The 8774-nt window shown below is 37.7% G+C and overlaps 1 protein-coding gene across 1 annotated transcript in view; it reads right to left on the bottom strand.

Moving 5' to 3' along the window:
• Nucleotides 1–8774, bottom strand: part of BMPR2 (bone morphogenetic protein receptor type 2) — a 113170-nt gene that overhangs the window by 83705 nt on the left and 20691 nt on the right. The window lies entirely within an intron of this gene.

The following is an 8774-nucleotide window of genomic DNA, read 5'->3' as shown; positions in this document are numbered from 1 at the left end:
TTCACAACAGCTTGAAGAAGTTACAGGCTAAGTTTATTTCCAAGAACTTAGCTAACCCCTTCAACACAATAAAACTCAGCAGTCGACGGGTGAAGCAGTCTTTTCTTTCTTCCCCTCCCTTTCCTAACCGTTTCTCCTCTCCCAGAGAAAAAACGCTGAGGCTCCATGGCTCTGACCGCCTGGCCCTGCTCCAAGCTGCTCTTAATGAGGCCCTGGCAGCTCCCGGCGCTGCAGACGCCTCCCCAGCACCACAACAGCCTTCATCAAATAGACACGAACCGGGCAAAGCTGTTCCCGACAGCAGGGCTTTTGCCTCCGAAAGAAAGAGACAAACGTACGTTCAAGAATATCATCTACCCCACTTATCTGTGTGAACCCAATGTCATTTCAACTCTTCTGCTATAACATGTTAGTGTTAGCTTATCTTGCAATTAAGGTTTGTGTGTAGTCAACATTTGACGGGAAAGTTTGATGGGACCCTTTAATTCAAATTTATTTTTTTTTTGATATCTAGGTACCTATTTAATAATTGAAATAAAGTATGAAACCAGCAATAGTCAAATAGTCCTGATTTATTTTCTAGGCATGACTGTCAGAGCAAATTGCAAAGATAAAAACCAAGTTCCACAGCATAGGAGATTCTTCCTTTAAACAAGCAGTGCTAGTGCTCTTCTCAGCTAATAAAACAACATGGTAGTACCCTAGTGACACTATTCAATCTAACTTGCTCCAGACTCCACTCATACTGCCACTTTTTCTGATTTATTTATTGCAACAATTAATATTCATGATTCACATCCATATTTTAGATAACCTCCTTTTATGACCGACTTCAGGCTTGTTTAAAAAGAAATGACAGTACAACCTAACTATACAATAGATGACAGCTTCTTTGGTTCCAGCTGCACCAGCAGTTAGTTTCAAGTAAAAAGAAAAGCAAGAATATTATGAATTGAGCAAAAAAAAAAAAAAGTGCTTTCTCTTATCCAGTTATTGAGCTTTGCTGTGTTTTTTTCCTGCTCAGGTCAGGGGGTTATTCATTTGGAAATAAGTATCACTTCTTTCTACAGTAATTTGCAAATTCTATTAAAACAATAATTTAATTGATTTTTACTTATTATCACATTAGAGTGTATAACCCAAATCCTTGCTAAGACGACCCAGAACATTTCTTTTCAAAAAGATCACCCATACAAAGGAGACACATTGCACAGAACCATACGTTCAGATCCCACCGGCTGCCAAGTCCCATCTGAAAACAGTAACTTTAGTAAATTATCATCAGTGAACCAACAAACAATCCAGTCTCCTCAGGCTCAATGCCAGTGCTGTCTGAGCTCAAAACTAACATGCAGGAAGTTTACTCCCTTTACCATCAATACCTGTAGGAAGTTTACTCCCTTTACCATTAATACATCGCCAGCGTCCCATTTGGAGAGCAGTTCTCTGCCCGAGCCTTTTGTTTTACACACACAAATTACATGCACACACTAAGTACACGGTATTTAGCAAGCGCACTCACTCTTCAAAGCTTACATTAAAAGACACAGCTACATTCTGTTTGCAATATCTAATGAACATACCAAACAAATCCTAGGTTAGGACCAGCATTGCCCTCAAGACACGTTTGCTCTCTCTACCCAGACAAGCTTTGTCCAAAGGGAGCAAGCTTTTCCCAAAAGTAAGGGAGAAGGTTACTGCTTGATCACGTATGACTGAACACAGGAACCAGATTCCTATGTTTCACATTGTTATTACATAAATATGAGACTGTACCTAATACAGCATGAGGATGAGCTTTAACAAGCACCAGGCACGGTCATAATAAATGCTCTAGAAAACACCTAACATTCCTCCACTGCCGGGAGAGATGAAAGGGAAATGCAGGTCCCTCCAGCTGACGCTTGGCACGAAGTCTTTGCTTCCTATATAGGGCATTTCGTATCATGTTGTTCAATGAAGCACTACATTTGGATAATTTTGCAAAGGGAAACTTTTAATTAAGTACAGCAGTAAGTACTGGGAGAGTGTGGGAAATCTTAACAGCAAACCAAGAAGTGTGGGCACAGGTACAAGAAGGGAGGTCAAAAAGTTCAAGAGAAAAAATGCCACAAGGAGGCAGATAAGTCCATCTCTCCCAAAAGTGATAAAGCACTGTCTAGGTTACCATTAATGTAGAAATGGTATTGTGACAGCAATCACAAATAATATTTCAATTTGTGCACACCACTGCTATCAACTGAAAAAAAAAAAAGCTATATTTATACCTAAATAATGACTTTATGTATTAGGTATCACTCATTTAAAATGAAATTAGCAACCCCTAGTTTGGTACTGAAGAAATGGTTTCCTCTAACATCACCATCTCACTTTGTTCATTTCAGGCTATGAAATACATATAAATTAACACCTGCAAAATGCAAAAATAAGGATTTATATGCAAGAATTTTTGAGATGAGACACTGATTCTGCATAATTAGCAGTGAAGGAGACAGATATGTTTGCTCTTCTTAACAACATCAGCAACCTGTAATTTCGCAGGCTCCTATCATGATAAACCTGTTATTCTATTTATCATTTTCTCACCAAACTGGACTAAAATTTTAGTCTGGATTTCACTTAAATCTGCCTTGTAACGGTGCAGCTGAACACAGCTCCACAATCACACTGGCGAATATTTGCTATGCGGGCTATATTTTGAGAGAGAGGGAGGTGAGAGACCTTTTCCCTTAGATACACTAGATCAGCTTTTGAATAAGACTGTGAGCCCGAGAGTGAAATGGCATCAACAATGCACACATCAGGGTAATGAAGCAGAAAAGCAGCAGGACAGCGAAGGAGTTGCGAGGAGCCCGGACCTCCCCCGGCAAGCAGGAAGGCACCCAGGGCCTACGTGACAACGCCGGGCTGAGCCCTGCTGGGTGGCGAGGCTGCAGGTGGAGGCTGTCCTCCTTCCACATCTGCCTCCTTCATGGGGCAACGGCATGCTTCTGAAAATTGCACTTACTTATTTGAACCACCACTCTTCCATAGTGGAAACACAAAGTAGACAGGAGAATTACACAATGCAGACCTCTCTGAATTCCTAATGAACAGGGAAAATGATCAGAAGACCCGTGTTTTCAGTACGAGACTACGGGTGTTTCCCAGTGAGCCAATGCACATCTTTTACAAGGATTATCCCACTGGTTAAAAGACATCTCAGCTAGCTGACTGCTCAGGGTATTAAAAGGCTTCAGACTGTTACACTATCTTCCCTCCAGCTATTCACTTGGTGCCAGTAACGCAGTAGAGTATTTTTAAAAGTCCTAAACTTACGTTGCATATGTATTTTGGATCATTTCCAATGCTGACCAGTTTCAGATGTTAGACACAAACATAAAATATTTTCCTGTATAATTTTCTGGCTTCTAACCAACTGCAGCTTAGGACTCTCCCAGACAGAGACTATAGCTTTTTGTTCGCTTAAAAACTATTTATGACTTTTCTTCCACAGATATACATCGAGTATTTCTCCTTTTCATCATCCTATTCTATCCTGCACATGTGTATCAACATCTTAAAATGCAAACAAAACAAACTGTACCAAATCACAAATTTCACAGAAAAAAACATCAATAGGATTTATCGAACAAAAATGTCAAACAATTTGAAATTTTAAATGCAATTCACTACCCCTTAATGTCATTAATCAATTTTCTCTTCAGGAAGGAAACGGCATAAAATAGTTTGCATTAAAACCAACAACACATTTTGCTAGCAATGACCTCCTTCAATCTTGAAAAGATTTGTGTCTTTCTCTAGGGTTGGAAGACGCAATTACAGCCTCAGTATGTGTAAGCTCCTATTAAAAATCTCAAGCAATTTACTACGAAAAACATTTGTTTACCAGGTCACATAAAAAAAAGAATTACCAACAGTATAAAACTACATTACAAAGCTTTACCTTATACAAAAGCAATTAAGCACCAAGAAAAATCTGACTTTATGCAAATCCAAGCCATTTATTATGAACACAAGATAAATGTCTTGGTTTGGCTTAACATCCAAAACTAGTATTCAACAGAACATAAGCACACCCTTAACTTTGTTCTTAATATTATGGATTCATTAATTTACCATTGCATGCACCCCAAGGAATTATGGTTTTGAAAGCAATATTTAGCATGGTTACAGTAGATCATAAATACACTGTGATAAAATCAATCATCTTTGTTTTATTCCATTCACTTTTTTCTATCCCACACTAGTATCCCTAAAATCATAGAGCTGTCCCACCTGAAGTAAGTATGTATCAATCCCTTATTTTCTTCATAAATGTAAACAAATTGGATAAAGTCTCAAGTTTTTAGGCTATTACTTGCAGATTCTTTCATACATAATGCTTGCATTACAGCCTATGCAAATGTGGTACAAATCTAAAGTAACAGCTTGTTTCTATAAGGTAGAACCCTTTACCAAAAAATCCAAAAACGAGCAACAGATGAAATGGAAGAGAAAAAGAATAATCAATTGTGCTGTAGGGAAACTTTAAATTATAAATAGATTAACTGTAAGCCTACACAAAGTTGTATTGACCATTTGATTTAAACAAGTAGCTTATGTTTTGTTTTAAGAAATACTAACAGCATTGGCTCATTTCATCATCTGTCACTTTAGAAGATATTGAAATGTGATTCAGCAGTAGAGCTAGAAACAGTTCCTCAGAGCTTTGCAAGTCTGCTATTCAAATGTATCCTACCATCTCCTCCACTTTCTTCTAGGAGTCTCTTAAAAGCAATTTATGTTTGCAATATGCTTCTTGGCAAATAATTATGCACATCATCTACATATCTTTATTATTTACATTTTCTTATTGTCTTAAGTAACCAAGGGCTCACAAAACCAAAAAGTTTAAAAAGCTTTTACCCTCCTGCTGTCAGGGATTAGCATATTTAAGTATTCTAGAGAAGTCTGCATGAAACAAAAGAGAAGAGCCGGGAAGCACCACAAAGCAATGCTTCTCAAGTAAAAATGAGTCTTTTAAAATCAAAAAAGAAAAAACAAAACAAAACAAAAAAAACCTACCCACTTATGCATTCCCACCACTTGCTATTTACCCGGTGACAGAAACTGAGTTTAAAAAAAAAAATCACTGCAGAAATCCAAAAAAAAAAAAAAAGATTTAAAAAAGTCAGTGCATCATACACAGCCAGCTCAAACCCATTCAGTTCCTTTTGCCCTGTGGAAAAAAGTTCTACCCAAAAGCTCACTAAAAAGCACAATACAGTAAGTTCTACACAAGCCTCCTCCTCCTATAAATCAAGGATTCTACCAATGGGAACAGAGGATGAAAGAAAGAAATTTCTCTTTAGACAAGACATTCCCCAAACATCAGCCCTTAAAACCAAGCTTTAAATTAAGGCAATACAGTTTTAAATTGCTTCGTATGGTTTTACACATCAGTTGTGAACTACTGACTCTCTTGCACTCCATGGACCACTTGTGGTTAAACAAAGATTTTTTTCTAATCAGCTGCTCAATAACTCTAGAAAACCTTGTTTTTCAGTAATCCAGGAATAATACTCTTTCTCTCGGGGCCTTTATGCTGCTTCCTAAACCAATCTGAAGTAGGATTAGCCCAATTTTGCCTCTTCCCCTCCCCTACTTACTGCTGGTTTCTCTTGAGCCAGAGCTGGCATTAATACAACTGCAAAGTGAACCAACTGGGAGAAGATCTGGGGGAAAAACAAGCCTGGGGAGCAGGGGGAGGTAAGTTTTCAGAAGTCAGCGCTGAGCTGTCTTGCTGCATACTGAAGCACTGATGCCTGCACACAAGTGAAGGTGAAACGAGCCACTAACAGAGCATACAGGAGGCAAGAGAAGTGAAGAAATGTGGTACCTGGCACCTGAAGGTTTGGATCAACTTCAGCTGTCACAGAACTGCACCATCATTTTCAGTACTTCCTTCAAAAGCAAATCAATGTTTAACAACTCCACAAATGTAAAGTAACCAACACCTTGGAGTCACCAATCAGATCACTAACATAAAAATTTGTACTCACCAAATACTGACCAGAGGAGTGTTTGCAAGAAGTGTTCAAAACCAAAAAACAGCAGTTGTCAGCCCATTGTTTCAGTATCGCGCTATGAAACACAATTCATGCTTCCAAGAATTTCAAAGAAGTTTAACCTGTATTTTTGTCCTGTATTGAGTAGTGATGGTATAGAATTGTATGAAGACTAAACTATTAAACCTTGGAAGAGTAGAATCCAAAGCACTTCATCCCTTAACCACTGTGGAGTTGAAAGACAACGCCACCTATTTCATAGCAATCCACTACTAAGTACATCTGCCAAGAGATGAAGAAATACCAAAACTCCTCTTCAAAGATTAGAAATAAATAAATAAAATATGCTATGTTACTGATATCACTTCAGGACACAAAATATTTACTTGGTTCAATTCTTATTAAGTAATTTCATACATTTTTGATGTCTCAGTGAATGGACTTAAGGGAAGTCAATTTGCATATATTTTGACAGAATATGCAAAGAGGTTCTCTGAAGATCCCTTTAAATAAACTACAGAGAAAACATTCATTATTTCAGTATGTATGAATTACAGAAGTTGTCCCAGGGAAAGTAAATATCAAATATACTCTCTGCATTAAAATTTAATTGTATTATTTACTAGCAGTGTGATTTCCTTCCTGAAAAACATTTTACACTCATCTCTGACAAGACAGTAGAAACCTCTGGAAGACAAAAAATAAAGTTACCATGATTGTGTTTAAAAACAAAAATTTCTGTGTGAAGAAACAAAGTTTAAAAAAAAAATACAGATCATCAGGCAATCATCACTCATTTGACAAGAAAAAACAGCAATGGCTCTGCTAGCCACAGGTGTGTGGATTCTCCCCAGGCCTTATAACTCTCCAGTGCTGGCCTTTTCGGACTTCCTATTCCCATAGAGCTTCCTGCATCTAATTAATTCACACAGACATTTCCGAGCCATTTTTTAATAGTAAATTTGTTACTTCCTTCTTTGTACTGACCCTAAGTAACTTCACTCCTAATGACCTGGACAAATACCAATGGATGTTGGAATATCAAATGTTGCCAGTTACCAAACCTGCCTTTCCTTATACATAAGCATCCACGAAATTCAAGACAACTTTGTGCTGTAGTCCAATGCAAACATCTCAGGTCTTCCTCTAAGGTAAGGTAAAGGCACTATGAAAGGGGAGAGTTTCAAACAGAGCTGAGATATGAAGGGGCAGATTAGTAAGCAAGACAGCTACGCTGTGTCCCAACAAAAGGGCTCTAAACTAGTTTTGGGGAAACGAACTTGGACAACAGCAGAAGATAAAAGGGTGTTTGATCACTCAGATCTTTTCAATCTATGTAATGCAAATGGTTACTAAAACATGAAAATAAGCAGGCAAATATTTCAGCTTGGAATGCAGCTGAACATATCCATAGATGAAGAAAATTCAGGTTTGAAGATTTAGCTGTTACAGGAAAGCTATACAGCAACTGATTCAAATTTTTAAGATTTAAAAGAAAAAGGTGCATCTGATGATCTTAACTAGTTAATCACCCAGGTCTTGCATTACTAAGCATCCCTTGTATCTTTTTATAATTTGTAAGCCATTTCGCACATCATAAAAATTCTTAATTATTCAACAAAATTCTACAATAAATTTTAAACTGTTTAGTTACAATGTTATAAAATTCTGTGTAGTTACATTCATCTCATTGTCAGAAGGATTATGCTTTACAAACAGACATAAATTATGTCCATCAGTCTGATGCACCCATGTTTTACAGCGCGAGTTTAGATAACCAGCTATGAAACTTTGGCCCAAGAACGTCAAGCAGGAAATACAGCCCATTCTGCCATGGAGGGAAGTGTCACAGGCTCTTTAAACGTAAAATAGGATACCGATGTGTGTTATTAAGAAACCTAGCCACTCACATAATCTAAGTACATACACAGATACCATTGTAACACTAACAGTCCTGAAGTTCCTGAATAAATACAGATTAGATATAAGGAATAAATTCTTCGCTGTGAGGGTGGTGAGGCGCTGGAACAAGTTGCCCAGAAAAGCAGTGGATGCCCCATCCCTGGAAGTGTTCAAGGCCAGTTTAGACATGGCTTGGGGCAATCTGTTAAAGTAGGTGACAACCCTGCTCATGCATGGCAGGGTGGTTGGAACTAGGGGATCTTTTAAGGTCCTTTCCAACCCAAAACCTTTCCACGATTCTATGAAATATGGCAAGCAGGCAGAGCTAAATTTACTTCTCAGAACAATTACCAGTAACAATGAAAATTTTTGAGCAAGAACGATAAGGATATAGGCCATTTTCACTGTATCAATACATTAATTATCAGAGCTCAAGTTCACAGCTAATGAATTTCCTTTTTTCAGGTTTCGCATGTTCTCTGAAGAATAAATAAAAAATAATCACCAATTCAAATCTGAAATAATACCATGGAAAGAACAACTCACTTTCTTTTCTGTGGTAATGTTCACTGGATGTCAGCATTCCTTATGTGCTAAAACCAAAGTGTCCCCATCATCCTTTTCCTCTCTTCCCAAAAATGCAATAAATCCAACTCACCTTTTTATTTTCCAGAACAATACAGAGTTTGTTAGTCATCATTCATCACAGTATAATTCCTGGTATTATTTCATATCTTAATTGGCAATATTTTATCCTTCAGACAGTACGCAAAACCTGAAACTAGACAATGAAAAGAGTTTCCCAAGCAGGGTGGTGACCCT

Source organism: Anser brachyrhynchus (genome assembly GCF_964034855.1).
Source record: "Anser brachyrhynchus genome assembly, chromosome: 7".
Classification (NCBI taxonomy): domain Eukaryota; kingdom Metazoa; phylum Chordata; class Aves; order Anseriformes; family Anatidae; genus Anser; species Anser brachyrhynchus.
This window is presented reverse-complemented; position numbering and strand designations above follow the sequence as displayed.